Here is a 16127-nt window from a genome sequence, read left to right on the forward strand (position 1 = left end):
TTGGTTCTATTCCTCTAAAGAACCTTGCCTAATTAACAATTAATAACATCTTGAAACTGTTACAACGTTTTAAAAACTGTTTAGTAGCACACAGAGAGCCACAAAAACAAAATAATACATCCCTGAGTCTCTGGTACTGTGGAAATTTCCAAATCCAAGAAGACAGTGTGAGCACTCTAGTGATAGCTGGCACTAGAGCAAACTCACGAGGCCACAGACTCCCATGAAGCCTTTGTCATTAGCAGACAACTCAGCAGAAGTACACGAACACCCATTGAGAAAGCCTTAGTGTCCCTAGACCAGAAATTCCACTTCTCGGAGCCGCTTGACAAGTAGTCCATCTGCCTACCTTGGAGGACCCTCCTGGAAAATGGGGTAAGACTGTGCAGCTGCTTTTGGGCATTTCGTGCCTCCATTCTTTCCCCTTTCAGGACCTGTCTTATCTCTCCAATCATGTTCTCTTGGCTCATGCTGAGACAAACTCCTACACTTTTCCTTAGTTTAAACTAATTATTAATCTCAAACTATTTAATCACTATCTTAATCTGTTGCCTTAAATTGGGATAATGATAATCTCTACTTCATAAAAGCTGTTGAGTGATAACAATGCGTCCAAAGTGCCTGACAATAGAAGACCACAGCAAAGCATTGCTCTTAGCGCTAAATAAACGCCTGTTAACATTAGTCTAATTGATGTATTTATTTAGTGTTTCAGTGTATGTGTCCTTGTGTGCAAGTGTGTGCATGTACATATGGAGACCAGAGACCAACACTGAACACTGGGTATCTTCCCTGATCATCCACCTTCTGTTTTGAGGCAAGGTCTTTTTTTTTTTTTTTTTTTTTTTTTTTTTTTGCTTGTTTGTTTTTGTTCTTCAAGGCAGGGTTTCTCTGTACAGCTCTGGCTGTTCTAAACACACTCTGTAGACCAGGTTGGCCTGCAACTCTAAGAGATCTGCCTGCCTCTGACTCTGTCTGCCTCCTGAGTCCTGGGGATTGAAGCAAGGTCTTTGACTGGATTTCTAGCTCATGGATTAGACTAGATTGGCTGCCAATGAGCCCAGCCTCTTGTCTCCACCTCCCCAGTGCTGAGATGACCGGTGCATGTTGCTACACCCAACTTTTAAAATATCTTTATTTTATTTTTTTAAAAGATTGATTTTATGCTGGATGGTGGTGGTGCATGCCTTTGATCTCAGCATTTGAGAGGAAAAGCTAGGTGAGTTCTGTGAGTTCGAGGCCAGCCTGGTCTACAAAGTGAATTCCAGGACAGCTGGGACTGTTACACAGAGAAACCCTGTCTTGAAAAACAAAACAAAAATAGATTAATTTTTATTCATTTTAAATTACGTGTTTATGTGGGGGAGGGTGCAAAATTGTGTGCAGTGCCTTCACAGTCCAGAAGGGGGTGTTTGGAGCTAGAGTTAAAGATGGTTGTGATCTGCACCATGTGGGTGCTGGGAATTGAACTCTGACCCTCTGGAAGGGTAGCGTACTCTCTTAACTGCTGAGCCATCTCTCTAAATCTTTTTTTAATGTGACTGTTCAAACTTAACACCCAGGTTTTCATGCTTGTATAGCAAGTGCCTCATCACCTAATCTATCTCCTCAGCCCTTGCTGTGACCTACATGATAACTAAGAGAAAATCAAATCATACTTTACAAGGTTGCTAGGCAGGGTGGTGGTGGCACATGCCTTTAATCCCAGCACTTGGGAGGCAGAGGCAGGCTAATCTCTGAGTTTGAGGCCAGCCTGGTCTACAGAGTGATACAGAGTGAGTTCCAGGACAACCATGGCTACATGGAGAAATCCTGTCTCAAAAAAAAAAAAAGCAAAAAGAGGGTGCTATAGTGTATGTCTTCAACATCCTTTAAAGGCTCATATGGCGAAGGTGTGGTCTCTTTGGCAGTTTGGGTGGGATATCCCCTATAGGTCTGGCATTTATTCTTTGTCCCCAGTTATGGCACTCTCTTGGAGTGGTTTAGGAGGTGTGGCCTTGTTGGAGGAAGTAGTCACTGGAGGTGGGCTTTGAGAGTGTCAAGTCTCCTGCCATTTCACCTTGGCTCTCTCTTCTTCCTGCTATAGTATAGATCTTCAATGTCCCTCAAAGGCTCAAAGTGTGAGGTCCCATGTCTGCTGCCTGCTGCCGGGAATCCCTGCCAATCAATCCAGGGCTGGCCTGGGATAAGGACAGCCAAAAGCCTAGAATACAAAATTAAACCTGTGTCTCTCCCTGCACCCTCCCCTTTTCAGGAGTGTCTACTGCTATAGCTGAGTTTTAAGCTTCCTGAAATTCTTGCCATAAGGGCCCCTTGAGATCTGCACTTTAAAACTTAATAAGTGAAGTGGGAGGAGTTAAAACCTTTGGCCGCCCACTGGGAGAGGATGCTGTTTGGGAGGTATTGCTATCACTAGGCTGACTTCTGTAGGCTTGCAGTTGGGACCGTTTTCCAACATCCTCTTCACCTAAGAACCTGAAGTGATGCTAGGGATAAGCACTTTCCCTTTCCATAATGGAAAGAGCTGCTGAATGAATAGAGTTTAGACTGCAGAGTAGAAGTCAATGCCTTAGATGAGGTCAGATGTGTTCGCTGTAGTGTAATGGGAGACAGACCACCAGGCCCTTAGAATGGGAGACAGTAGGGGTATTTTCCTTGGGAATCCCTGTGGACAACTAACTTACAGGCTCAAAGTCCTTTCAAGGAAACAACTGATGTCTTTTGGGGTGATCTTTCTGAAGACTGGACATAAAATATAGAAAAGGGAGTGAGTGCCCCTACTACTTACCCCACTGCAGCCTTCTTCAGGATGGGGGGCTCAGCAGAGAAATTATTAGAATTTTCTAAAAATGTTATAGGCACTTGATAAAGCCTATAAGAAGACGATAAAGATTAAATGGGCTCCTAAGCCATTCATTTCCCTCTCCCCACTCCCTTTCCTGTAAGGCAGGGTTAGACTGTTTAAAACAGAGAGTTGAAACATATTGTGCCCTGTTCTATGCCCCTTGGTGGCTACCCTACAAGTCCCTGGAATTTGGCTGTGCCTTGCACCTGACCTTGAATCTGGAGTCTGCACAGCTGTGGGGAAGTATTGATGTATAAGCAATTCAGTCTGCGGTGCTTTGTTAGGGCAGCCCAAGATGATGAATACAAACACGCATGGCCACATCTAGCGCCTACAACTTAGACAACTTCCAGAGACCCAACTAGTCTGTTCTGAGCTCATTAATCTCACCTCTGTGTCTCTTTAATCTTCACTGTCAAGTAAGCAGGTGGTGATCACTTTTATTATTTTCAAAGATCGTCCAGACAAACCATTCTTGGGATTGCAGAGTGACGGAACACTGAATTCCAGAACTGGGTGAGGTAACAGGAGCCACCTAACCTTTCTAGGCATTTGGATCCCCACCCATCAAAGAGGGATTATACACTGTCCTACTTCCCAGCATGTCTCTCAGGGTCTAAAATCTGCACGCAACTCCGGAGTGTGATCCTCAGAAGGTGGAAGGAAGGAAGGACCAAACTTCCAAGGCTACGTCTGTCACGCAGGTGACACCGCGAAGTGATGTAGGGAAAGAGGAAGAAAGGATGTTCTGGGCAAGGAAAACCAATGACAGAATGGAACTAAAGGGACCCACAGTTTGCTTTCCAGGCCGTGAGATGAAATATGAATGGAGGAGAGTTGGGGTGACTCACATACATCATGGCGATGGATGGAGTCGTTACCGTTGGTATTCAGTGCCATTGTTTCTTGTAAAGATGCCGCCACCTCCACCTACTCGGTGAATTAAAGTATAGCCACGACTGAGAAGATGGGTTTTAACGAGGAGATGGGAGGAGTGGTGAGGCTCAGGTGTACATAGAACTCAGCTATGAGGTTCTGGGAAGTCCTTAGGACACGTGTTAGATACAACAGTCAAAGCACTGCCTTGCTTTCTTCACTCTTTCCCCTCTCCATACTGAGTCATTGAAGGAGAATAATGGGCAGAGTGTACTGGCCGCTCTCTATCCAGGAGTCTTCACTTTCATTCCCAAGACACACTCCTGTCTTCCCAATAAGCCCTCTGTTGAGGTTGAGTGGAGGGGCGGGGAGAAGACAAGGAGGAGACCTTTGGGTAACAAAATCTGATTGGATAGTTCACAGGCCCCTCTGACTTTAACCAATGAGTTTAATGGGGCCATCCAAGCTTGTTATCAGCATGCTTTGGACCAGAGATTTAAATCTGAAAACTTGGGTATTCTCCCGGTACAGCATCTGCGTGCCGTGTTGGGGAAAGGCATGTTGAAAGCGCTGGAGAGGGCTTAGGAAGTAAAGTGCTTGCTCTTCAAACCTAAAGACCTGAATTCAGATCCCCAGCACCCACATAAAAAGCTGGGTGTGGTGGTGTGCCTGTGACGCCAGGACCAGAGAGGCAGAGACAGGGGGATTCCTAGGACTTGTTAGTTGGCCCGTCTAGTCAGTGAGCTCCAGGTTCAGTGAGAGACCCTGCCTCAAAAGATAAGGTAAAGAGTGATAGAGGAGGGAACCCACATGCCTCTGCATGCACTCACACACGTACACATGTGCACACAGCATACATATCACATGTACACGCACGTGCACACACAAACAGGAAAGGAAGGGAAAAAATAGTCCAGATAGATTCTTGGGTAAGAGAATCCGCTTTAACAGAAAGAGGAAAGGAATAGATATGCCCCTTGGAGGCACAAGGCCATGAAGCAGATTGTTCTGGACCCTGTTGACTTTTGTGCCGGGAGCTATTTGGTTTGACCGACTGCCAAATCCTAAAGTTCACAAGACAGTCACAGCGTGGAAAGAAGCCAGCATTCCTGGGGTAAGATTCCCAGAATTCCCAATTTATTGTAAGCTTCTCACCCCCAAGGTCAGCCCCTCTCCAGTGTGGTTTTAGAAACAGTGTATCCCCCACACAGAGACACCAAAGAATGTTATGGGTATGTGGATGGTAGAAGCAGCAACAATGTTGGCCACCCACAGACAAGACATGAATATGTAAACTTCCCCCAAGATGCCTCCCCAGCCATATCTGAGGCTCATGGGATGGAGTGGCTCACTCACGAGATAGCTGTGCACTTAGGGCTGCCTGAAAATGCCCAAGAGCTGGCATTTCCCCCTTTAAAAATGTGTCATTCCCATTGGTATAAACCTCACTTAATAACTCATAGTTGCCTTGAAGTTTGGTTACCTCTTTGAAACTTTCTCCTCTTTGGTTTTTAAGAAACCCAATCCAGCTCCCTTTTTCTACTGCCATCACCCCAATCAAGTGACCTTCATGAATCTTCTGTGTACCCACTAAAGCATTGGTTCTCAGCTTTCCTAACGCTGTGACCCTTTAATACAGTTCCTCATGTTGTGGGGACCCCAACCATAGCATTATTTCATTGCTACTTCATAACTGTAATTTTACTACTGGTATAAATTGTAATGTAAATGTCTGATATACAGGGTATCTGATATGTGCCCCCTGTGAAGGGATCACTCAACCCCAAAGGGGTCACGACACAGCACTGGAGCCTCCTACTGCCCTCCCCATAACTTCCTCATGTGGTCACCAGAAAGACTGTCTAATGCACAAATCTGTGTGTGTCACCACGTTCTTGCTGAATATTTTCCACTCTGAGGCTGAAGCCCAAGCCTACCTCCCAGTGAGTCTGACTGTGATCCTTCCCCTCCTCTGCCCCTCCGGCCGTCACATTCACACACACCCAGCTCCCCCACCCGTTTTCCGATCCTTCTCATGATCACGGTTCACAGAGCGCCTCCTTGGGGAAGGTTCTCACTGGGACCCCCAATCTAGGGCAGGTCTCTTTGTTTAAAACTGTCACTAATGGTGTCTCCCACACCACCCTTCCAGTGAGCCTTTATCTTCATGTGTAATTAAACATGTGCGAGTGTGTTTATCTGATACGTACCCACCCTTCTTACTGGTCACTAGGCTCCCTAAGAGCAGGGTGGTGGTGTCACAGATGAATCCTTCCGGTCTACCAGATGCCTGGCTCTCAAAAAGAAAAGAAAAAATGCCTGAGCACTTATTGAATGCCCTTCGGAGAGGTATAAATGGGGTGAGAAACATAGAATGAGAACCCAAGCTTTGTTGTTGTTGTTTGGTTTTGTTTTTTGAGACAGGGTTTCTCTGTGAAGCTTGAGAACCTGGCCTGGAACTCGCATTGTAGATCAGGATGGCCTCAAACTCACAGAGATCCACCTGCCTCTGCATCCTGAGTGCTGGGATTAAAGACGTGTACCACCACTGCCCACCCAAGGGTAGGCCAGGCTGACCCTGAACTCATGATCCTCCTGCCTCTGACTTCTTCAGCAAATCCTCTTGGTGCGCACCACCACAACTGGCAAAGCTTTTGTTTTTTAACTGTCAACATAAGTGAGAAACTAAGGTCAAGTGTTCCCCAAAATTCATGACAGAATTACTCATAAAACCCAACACATAGGTTGAGTAGAGGTGGCACATGCCTTTAATCCCAGCGTTCAGGAAGCAGAGGCAGGCGGATCTCTGTGAATTCAAGGCCAGCCTGATCTACAGAGCGAATTCAAGGACAGTCTCCAAAACTACAGAAAAATCCTGTCTTGAACAAACAAACAACAACAATAAAGACCTCAACACATAGCTAGGCACAATGGCACACCATATAAGCCCAGAGCTCAGGAGCTTAACACAGAAAGATTTTGAATTTGAAGCTAGCCTGAGCTTCATTGGGAGATCCTGTCTCAAAAGTAATCGGAGCCAAATAAACAAAAACAAACAAACAAAATCTTAACATGTAACGCATGAGATGATGTGTACCAAAAAGTCCAGGTAATAGGGAAACATGAAAGAATCCAGAGGGAAAGTCCTAACAGATTATCAACATCACAGAGAAAGGGAGAGCATGTTTGGAACCTAGGGTGTGTGGCCAAAGGATGGAGAGGTGGGATAGAAGGGGGGGAAGGTTAGATTTGAACTGTCAACATGCCTCAACCTAGACTCATCTGGGAAGAGAGCCTCAACTGAGGGATCGTCTAGAGCAGGGTGGCCTGTGGACTTGTCTGTGGGAGTTGTCTTGGATCCACTGGGTCCTTTCTTCTCTTGGCTGTAGATGTCGCGTGAGTGGCTGTTTAAGCTCCTGCCCCAATTTTCCCCAAATGGCGAGCTATTACCTGGAACAGCGAGTCACATAAACCCTTCACCAGCTTTTTGTCAGGATGTTTTATCCCATCAACAGAAATAAAACTGGGGGACAGCAAGCAGTGATGTTCTTTGCAACACCAGGGCCACATGCTGCCCCAAGAACAGCTTTGTAGTATGGCCTGTCAGAGGGGCAAATGTGCATAATTAAAGGGGACCCAGGATGGCACTGTTCCTATAGATCAGTCACCCAGGACGGCACTGTTTCTATGGATCAGTCACCCGGAATGGTACTGTTTCTGTGGATCAGTCACCCGGGATGGTACCGTTTCTATGGATCAGTCACCCGGGATGGTACCGTTTCTATGGATCAGTCACCAGGGATGGTACCGTTTCTATGGATTAGTCACCCGGGATGGTACCATTTCTATGGATCAGTCACCCGGGATGGTACCGTTTCTATGGATCAGTCACCAGGGATGGTACCGTTTCTATGGATTAGTCACCCGGGATGGTACCATTTCTATGGATTAGTCACCCGGGATGGTACCGTTTCTATGGAGCAGTAGCCCAGGATGGCACTGTTTCTATGGAGCAGTTACCCAGGTTGGCACCATTTCTATACATCAATCATAACAGATGACTCGGGAGGGAGACTGGGAGTAAGGAGATTGACCAGAGTCTGTCAGACAAAGTGTATGGCATCTCCCAAGAAGAGCAGAAAGTCTGAGTGCTGGAAGTTTCCAGACCCCATTGTTTGGAGGCAGGTTAGCAGCCACTCTCTGATGGTTGGTGGCTGACCATGCCCACCATGATCACAAAAATCATCTACACTCCTATGCTCCAGGTTCTGTTTCCTGGACAGCTCTAATCATAAGGGCTTATCTGTAGCCATTCATGCAGTGGGGGGGGGGGGGGGAGAGAGGAAATATGGATTACCATATCTGGTTGAAGAATGGCCTCAAAGTGTCCTCGTCTTAGTTCACCTGGGACATGTGAATATGTTATTAGTTTGAGGGACAAAACAAATTTTGCATGTGTGACCAAAATAAGAATCTTTTTTTATTATAAACTGATTGGTCCATTAGCTCAGACTTCTTATTAATTCTTACAGCTTATATTAGCCTATTATACTTGTCTATGTTAGCCACATGTCTCCATACCTTATTCAGCAAGGCAGTCACATCTTGCTTCTTCTGTGGCTGGGTCATGACTGCGGACTGCATCCTCTTCCCTGTTCTCATTGCCCCACCTCTACTTCCTGCCTGGCTACTAGGCAATCAGCATTTATTTAAAATATAATTGCCAGGATACAGACCATTGTCCCACAGTACTTCCCCTCTTTAAAAAAACAAAAACAAAAACAAAAAAACAAGAACTCTGAATCTAATATCCTTTGTTTAGTTTTTCTCCTGATCATTATTCATAACAGCTTGTAATCAACATTCTAAACAAAGGAAAATGTCCATAGTCTTGGAATCTGGCAGGTGTAAAAGATCTCAGTAGCCTTGCTCTTTAGGCCGACAGCCCTGTACCCAGAGTTCCCTGAGGAAGTGAAGCTTCAGCCTGTGGAAACCTGGGTGGTCACAGTTCTTTCTTCAGAGTCTCCTTCTCCGCCCATCTCGAATTCCTACTGGAATTTCCTGGAATCAACTTCCAGATATGCCACCTCTGCTGGAATTCTTCCATCCCCAGCCAAGACACAAGGTGGCTGGAAGTATGGCTTGGTAAGACCAGATCAGGCCAGATTTCCCAGACCAGGAGACAACAGGGGAGCGGAGGCCAGTCAGCCTGATCCTTCTAGCAAATCAGGAAACTTGATTTCTCACTCCCTGTGGTAGTGAGGGTCCAGGAGCACTAAATGTCACCCACTAAACTCTTTAGAGCAAAGGTTCTCAACCTGTGGGTAGTGGGATCCATTTGAGGTCACATAGCAAATGTTTACATTATGATTCATAACAGTAGCAAAATTACAGTTATGGAGTTCCAACAAAAATAATTTTATGACTGGGGGTCAGCACAGCATGAGGACCTGTATTAAAGGGTCGCAGCATTAGGAAGGTTGAGAACAACTGTTCTAGAGACTGGCACTAATCTATACTCATGTTGATTAATCTATTAGTTTCTTATTGTCACTGTTACTGATTACCATAAACCTAGTACCTCCAAAAATAACATTCATTCTCACAGTGCCTGAGAAGTCAGAAGTCTGAAACTAGTCCTTCTGATCCAAGATCAAAATGTACAGTCCAAACTCAGGACTGCATTCCTCCTGAGAACTCCGGGGGAGAGTGTGTGTCCTTGCTATTTCTGGATTCTAGAAGCTGCCCTCAACCCTGCCTCCTGTGGTGGTTTCCACTGTTAACAGGGTCTAAAATCACCTAGGATACAAACTTTGAGAAGACAATTGTTTGAGAAGACAATTTCCCTAACCAATCAAAGGCTGCTTCTCTAGCCTGTGGTTTCTATTCTAACTGCCATATATTCCTCACCGTGCCTTCTTCCTTTGACATGTTTTAAAGGCAATAAATTGGGCTGCGGAGATGACTCTGTCAATAAAGGCATTTGCCCGCCAGCCTGACAGCCTGAGTTTGAGTCCTAGGACCCAAATGGTGTAAGGAGAGAACTGATTCCTGGGTTGTATTCTTACTGCCACACGATGCCAAGGCATGCATGTCCCACACCCTCATAGTAAATCTATCAATAAGTGTAATAAAGGCTATATTTGTGTATGCCAAAGGTTGTTTGGATCAAGAAAAACTTATCAGCTTCAAGATCCCTAATCCTTTCCCTAGTCACGTGTTACCGACCACTTCATAATCACCACTAAAGCCTGGTTATCACTGCCTGAGCATTCTGGAAAACACTCAAATCACTGAGAGTGCCAATTACAAGATGCTATCAGTAGTCAGTGCTGGATTACAGGCTGGGTAACTCACTAGCAGAGGAGATTGAGAGATGTTTCCAGTCCCAAAGATCCAACTCAGACACCCTTAGAGGCTGTTCCCTAGCTAGGAATCCTGGAGATGTGGCTCACTCCCCAGCTGGTGGCAGGCTTGTCTAGCATGCACAAAGCCCCAGCACAACACAACACCAGTCATGGTGGTGCTAGCACTGGGAAGCCACAGGCAGAAGTACCAGAAGTTCAAGGTCATTTTTGGTTACTTGCTAAGTTTCGGTCAAGCTGTGATGGAGGAAGGTCATTGGCTAATAAAGGAACTGCCTTGGCCCATTTTATTGGTTAGAAGATAGGTGGAAGGAGTAAACAGAACAGAACGCTGGGAGGAAGAGGAAGTGAGCTCAGACTCAACAGCTCTGCTCGCTGGAGCAGAGACACCATGCCCCGCTCCCGGGCAGACACACGCCATGAAGCTCCGACCCAGGATGGACTAGGCTAGAATCTTCCCAGTAAGACCGGTTCTCACAGATTATTAGAGATGGGTTGATCAGGATATCAGAATTAGCCAGTAAGGGCTAGAGCTAAAGGGCCAAGCAGTGTTTAAATGAATACAGTTTGTGTGTTGTTATTTCGGGCATAAGCCGAGCAGGCGGCCGGGGTTCTGGGAATGCAGCCCCGCCGCCCCTATTTACAACAAAGCTGGGAGGTACAAGACCACAGAGCAAAATAAAAAGGAAAGAAGAAAGAAAGGAAAAGAAAGAAGAGGGATGGGGAGAGAGAGGAAAGGAACAGAAGGGAAGGAAAGGTGTTGAGAGCCTGCTGAGTGAGAAGCACTGTGCTGAGTGATGTGAGGCACAGGAGAGGCCCGAGAAACTTCTAGAAAGAACTTTCCTTCTCCCAACCAACCCAAGAACAACTTCTTCTTCCTTCTTCTTCTTCTTCTTCTTCTTCTTCTTCTTCTTCCTCTTCCTCTTCCTCTTCTTCTTCTTCTTCTTCCTTCTCCTCCTCCCCCTCCTCCTTCTTCTTTTTTCGAGACAGGGTTTCTCTTAGAAACCTCTCTGGCTGTCCTGGAACTCACTCTATAGACCAGGCTGGCCTTGACCTCACAGAGATCCCCCTGCCTCTGCCTCCTGGAGTGCTGGGATTAAAGGCACATGCCACCACTATCCCAACTTCTATCCCAGGAGACTATCCCAACTTCTAAAATTAGTGCTTTTGTTTATTTGTTTTATTGCAGGCAACAGGGGGTGGGGATGGGGACTATTCTCTGTCAGTGTTCTGAGTTACACAGGACAAAGAAAGAGGATCACTCCAGGATGAAATATGACCTTGCAGGCAGCAAGGAGGCTCAGCTTCAATGCACTGAACCCTAAGCAGCTGTGCAAAGGTGCATTTATTGATTGGGGGTAAAATCAGTTCCTCATACCAAGTCCCTGATCAAACCTCTGTTTCGTGAAGGAAAACATCACATCCCTGCAATCTTCGTCCTTCTTGTGCACTGTTTGCAGCATCCAATAATGCAAGACATTCCAGGTGTACCCGGACTGTTAGGCTGTGCAGCTCCTTCGGGAAAACCGCTCTGTAGAGAAGAGAAAACAATCACTGTTTTCTACAATGGGTTCTTCAAGGTCTAAGTCCCTCCAGCAAACAACTATTGCATTCTACATTTACTCTAGATACAGTGCAAAACAACTGACTCATTCTGCTGTGTATCCTAGACACAATGCTTCTACTAGATTTCCACTACACTTTAGTGTTATCTTCATAACAACCTTGAGCCCCTTGCTGGGACAGTTAGAATATTGTGTTATATGACTGAAAGTGGCTTCAGAGTGTGTGTTAGCTTTCAAGCATAGTCTGCGATTCAGAAGGGACATGATTAGCCTGGAGTGACCCACCTTGGTGGGGGAGTTGAGCCTGAAACCCTTGCCCCTGGCTCCTACCATCTGCTTTCTTTACACTTTACACTGTTAATAGAAAGATTTACTTAGAGTGGGTTAATTAGGGGCTGGGTTCTAAGGTTACTTACCAGGCACTTGTAAATTGAATTCTACCAGCTGCCTCTCACCCTCTTCCTTGCAGCTGGTGACCTTTGCTCCCTGAGCCCCCAGATGCTCTACTGACCACTGAATCAAAGCCCTATGGGAAAATCCATGAGAATGCTTATTCCTGGTCTGTCTCCAGACCTACTGACTCAGAACCCATGGCTGGGGCTTGAGCTAAGGAAACTGCATTAAGAACAAGCCCTCTGTGTATTTCAGCTCACACCAAAGTTGGAGAGTCAGCTACTAAAGCAGAGAGAGTCCACAACGGGCCTGGTACTGTTCACAACATCTGCTGCCTCTAGCTTCCTGCCTCACGGCCAGCAGCCAGGGCCACTCCCTCCCAAGAAAACCCTTGTTGACAGATGCTCTGCACTTCCAGGCCTCCAGGCTCTCACCTGGTTTGTCTTTTTTGAACTAGCTTTGTAGGGTGGATTTCTGTAACCCTTCTAACTCCCTTCTGAAATGCCCCTTCTCTCTGTCACTCCTTAAGTCCGCCTCCAGAGAGACTCAGCTGCCGGCTCCTCCGCACAGCTCATTGCTAATAGTCTCCATTATAGTGCTAAGCATATTAAGGAAGTCCAAAGTCTGGACATTTGTCCCGGCCTGCTAGGAGTGCACGTTGCTCAGTTCACGCTAGAAAAGCATGCCCTTCCTTCCCCTGGAGTCAGTCCATGGCTTGGCAAATAGGACCTTGGCAAGATTGCAACCACTTGAGCAAGGTATACAGCCTGCTCAGCCATGCTCAGAGCCTCTCCCTCTGCAGACTAGGAGCCTCCTGCTGGCTTTGCGAATGAATGATAGGCAGAGTGGCTTCCCCCAGGGGTAGCATATCAAATGCTACTATAAAGAAGGTCCTTGGAGCAGTAGAGACAACATTAAGGTTCATTCACTCTCCATGGACTTTGGCTTTTCAGCATCTACACGTTGAAATTTACAATTGTAATGGATTAAATAAATATGGGCTACTTCATACTTTGGTGTGTGTGTGTGTGCGCGCGCGCGCGTGTGTGTGTTGTATGTATGTATGTGCTCATATGCCACCATACCATACCATAATACCTGGCTCTTCTCTGTTTTGAGACAGGATCTCTACTGAACCTGGAGCTCACAGTTTGGGCTAAGCTGGCTGGCCATTGAACTCCCCAGATGTATCTGTTTTCACCTACCCAGCATTGGAGCTGCAGGTGCATCCTGCCATGCCCAGCTTTTTATGTGAGTGATGGGGATCTGAACTCAGGTCCTCATGCTTGTCTGGCAAACACTTTGTGGACTGAGCCATAGCTCCAGCTCCACTCTTTGTTTTTGACTCCAAACAGAACTCATTTCCATTCTCGCAGGAAGTAAATATATCTGAGCCTATAAGAGAAATGGCCTGACTGAAAGACCGTCCATTACCCTGCTCACACATCAGCGAAAGCATGACATCCTTCAGGGCTCAGCAGAGATACAGCAGCTACAGAGACATTGCAGAATCTCTTGTTCTACAGGGAGAGGATCTAGAGCTTCGAGAGGTCACCAGGGTTCAGCTCAGTTTAAAGAGTTTCAAGGCTCCCATGGCGGCAGAGAGGCCGCATTCACAGTACTTGATTAAATTCTTTTGAAAGGTCATTATGACACTTCAAGAAAAGATTACGTACTAACTTCCTGCCTGTTTCCGCCCCAGAGCAGAATAGGCTGGCTCCTCAGGTGACTGGAGCTGAATGCCTCATTGGTTACACAGTGAGGAAGCAATTAACGGAGAGGTTGACAGCGAGAAATGTGCGGAGGAAAACAACCTGCTTGAGCTTGTTTAACTGGAGGACTGGTTCCTGTGTGGCAGCAAAGGAACCAAAGAATGCCAGTGCTTGGCAAACTTTTTTCTTTTCTTTTGTCTTGCTTTTTATTTTGTTTTGTCTTGAGACAGAATCTTGCTATGTAGCTGTGCTGGTACTTTTTTTTTTTTCCTACTAGCACAAGCATGGACATGTGGGAAGAGGGAACCTCAGTTGAAGGATTATATCCAAGTCTGTGGGAGGCATTTTCTTGATTGATGGTTTATGTGGGAGGACTCAGCCCACTATGAATGGTGCCACCCCTGGGCAGGTAGTTCTGGATGGTACAAGAAAGCAAGTCATAGGGAGAAAGTCAATAAGTCGTATTTCTCTATGGTCTGTACTTTAGTTCCTGCCTCCAGATCAGTGCCTTGAGTTTCTGCCTTGCCTTCCCTCAATGATGGACTTTGACCTGTAAGCCAAATAAACCCTTTCCTCCCCGAGTTGCTTTCAGCCAATGCAACAGAAACTAGGACAGTAACCCAGGCTGGCATTGAATTTGGAATATTCCTGCCTTAGCCTCCCAAGTGCTAGGATTATACAATATGCCACTTAGCATCTCGTTGTTGCTGTTGTTTATTTAAATCTTTTATTTTTTTTTTACTGTTTATATATGTGTGCCGATTGTGGGTTTATGCATGTAAGTGTAATTTCCTTGGAGACCAGAAGGGGCACCAGATCCCTGGAAGTGGAGTTACAGGAGGTTGTCCAGTGTCTGGTATGGGTACTGGGAACTGAACTTGGAGTCTCTTTGAGAGCAGTTATATACTGTTGTGGGAGAATGCTCTTGTACACTGTAAAGATTTATCACTCATATTGATTTAATAAAATGCTGATTGGCCAATAGCCAGGCAGGAAGTATAGGCAGGGCTACCAGACTAAGAGAATCCTGGGAACAGGAAGGACTGAGATGCAGTCACCAGCCAGATGCAGAGGAAACAAGATGAGAACGCCTTATTGATAAAAGGTACCAAGCCATGTGACAAAGCATAGACAAGGATTATGGATCAAGAGCTAGTTAACAATAATCCTGAGCTAATAGGCCAAACAGTTTATAATTTATATAAGCCTCTATATGTTTCTTTGGGACTCAATGGCTGTGGGACAGAGTGGGACAGACACTTCCATTTACAAACAGCACCCAACCTGAGGCACAAATTCACACAAAAAAGAACCATTTACCTGAGTTTTTTAGTTACCAGCACAGGCCAGAGCTGGACTCTAACCTAGCCACCTGGGTTCAGGAGAAAAACTAGCACTCCCAGCTCCCATCCATCCCAGCTTAACTTCCATGTAAAGATGGAAAATACACAGAGAATCTAGATGCTGTATGTAATTGTGTTGTCTTTGAATTTTTTGACTGTTGAGGAATGAGCAACAGCTGCTAAAAGACATTTGATTATAAATGCTGCTGGATTAATCCAACCTATATATTTTGAAAATGCCTTGACTTCAAAATTTAAGTCAAAAGATATGTAACCTTGGAGAAGAAGTTTTGCTTTTGTTTCCACAGGATGTGAGAGGCTGTGAATTCATTCTGGGTTAAGAAAAGTAAGATTTGATTAAGGAAGATCCCCTGAAAAATCTCCAATATGAATGGATGGTCCAGATGATCCAATATTTTTAGAGTACCTCTGGTTGCAGTTTCCCCTGAGTTCTACATCCAGAACAGATTCAAGACTGCTGACTGAGATAATTCAGCCTCACAGAATACTCCAGTCAGGACTTGACCATAATCCTAAATTTTCTTTGGGTCTCCATAAGATTATCAGCATCCCCAATCAGCAGTAAATAACTAGAAAACTATAACCACATTCCCAAAAAATGAATTATGGATATCTGTCTTTGTTTAGTGTGTTGGTTACAAGTTGTTATGGATGGGGCTGGAGAGATGGCTCAGTGGTTAAGAGCATTGCCTGCTCTTCCAAAGGTCCTGAGTTCAGTTTCCAGCAACTACATGGTGGCTCACAACCATCTGTAATGAGGTCTGGTGCCCTCTTATGGCTTGCAGGCATACATGTAAACAGAATATTGTATACAGAATAAATAAATATTTTTAAAAGTTTTTTAAAAACAAGTTGTTATGGATAATGGTCAGAAAAAAGTTAAGCAAAGGAAATTAGACTCAGTGTTCTTGTTTTGAAAAGAAAAAAAGGGGGGATATAGTATGATAGAATAAAAAGGTTGATTATTGGATCTACTCTGAAAAGAAAAAAAGGGAGAATATAGATAT

The sequence above is a fragment of the Microtus oregoni genome, unplaced genomic scaffold (genome assembly GCF_018167655.1).
Source record: "Microtus oregoni isolate MIOR12 unplaced genomic scaffold, Mior012 000032F_ref0000030, whole genome shotgun sequence".
Taxonomy (NCBI): Eukaryota; Metazoa; Chordata; class Mammalia; order Rodentia; family Cricetidae; genus Microtus; species Microtus oregoni.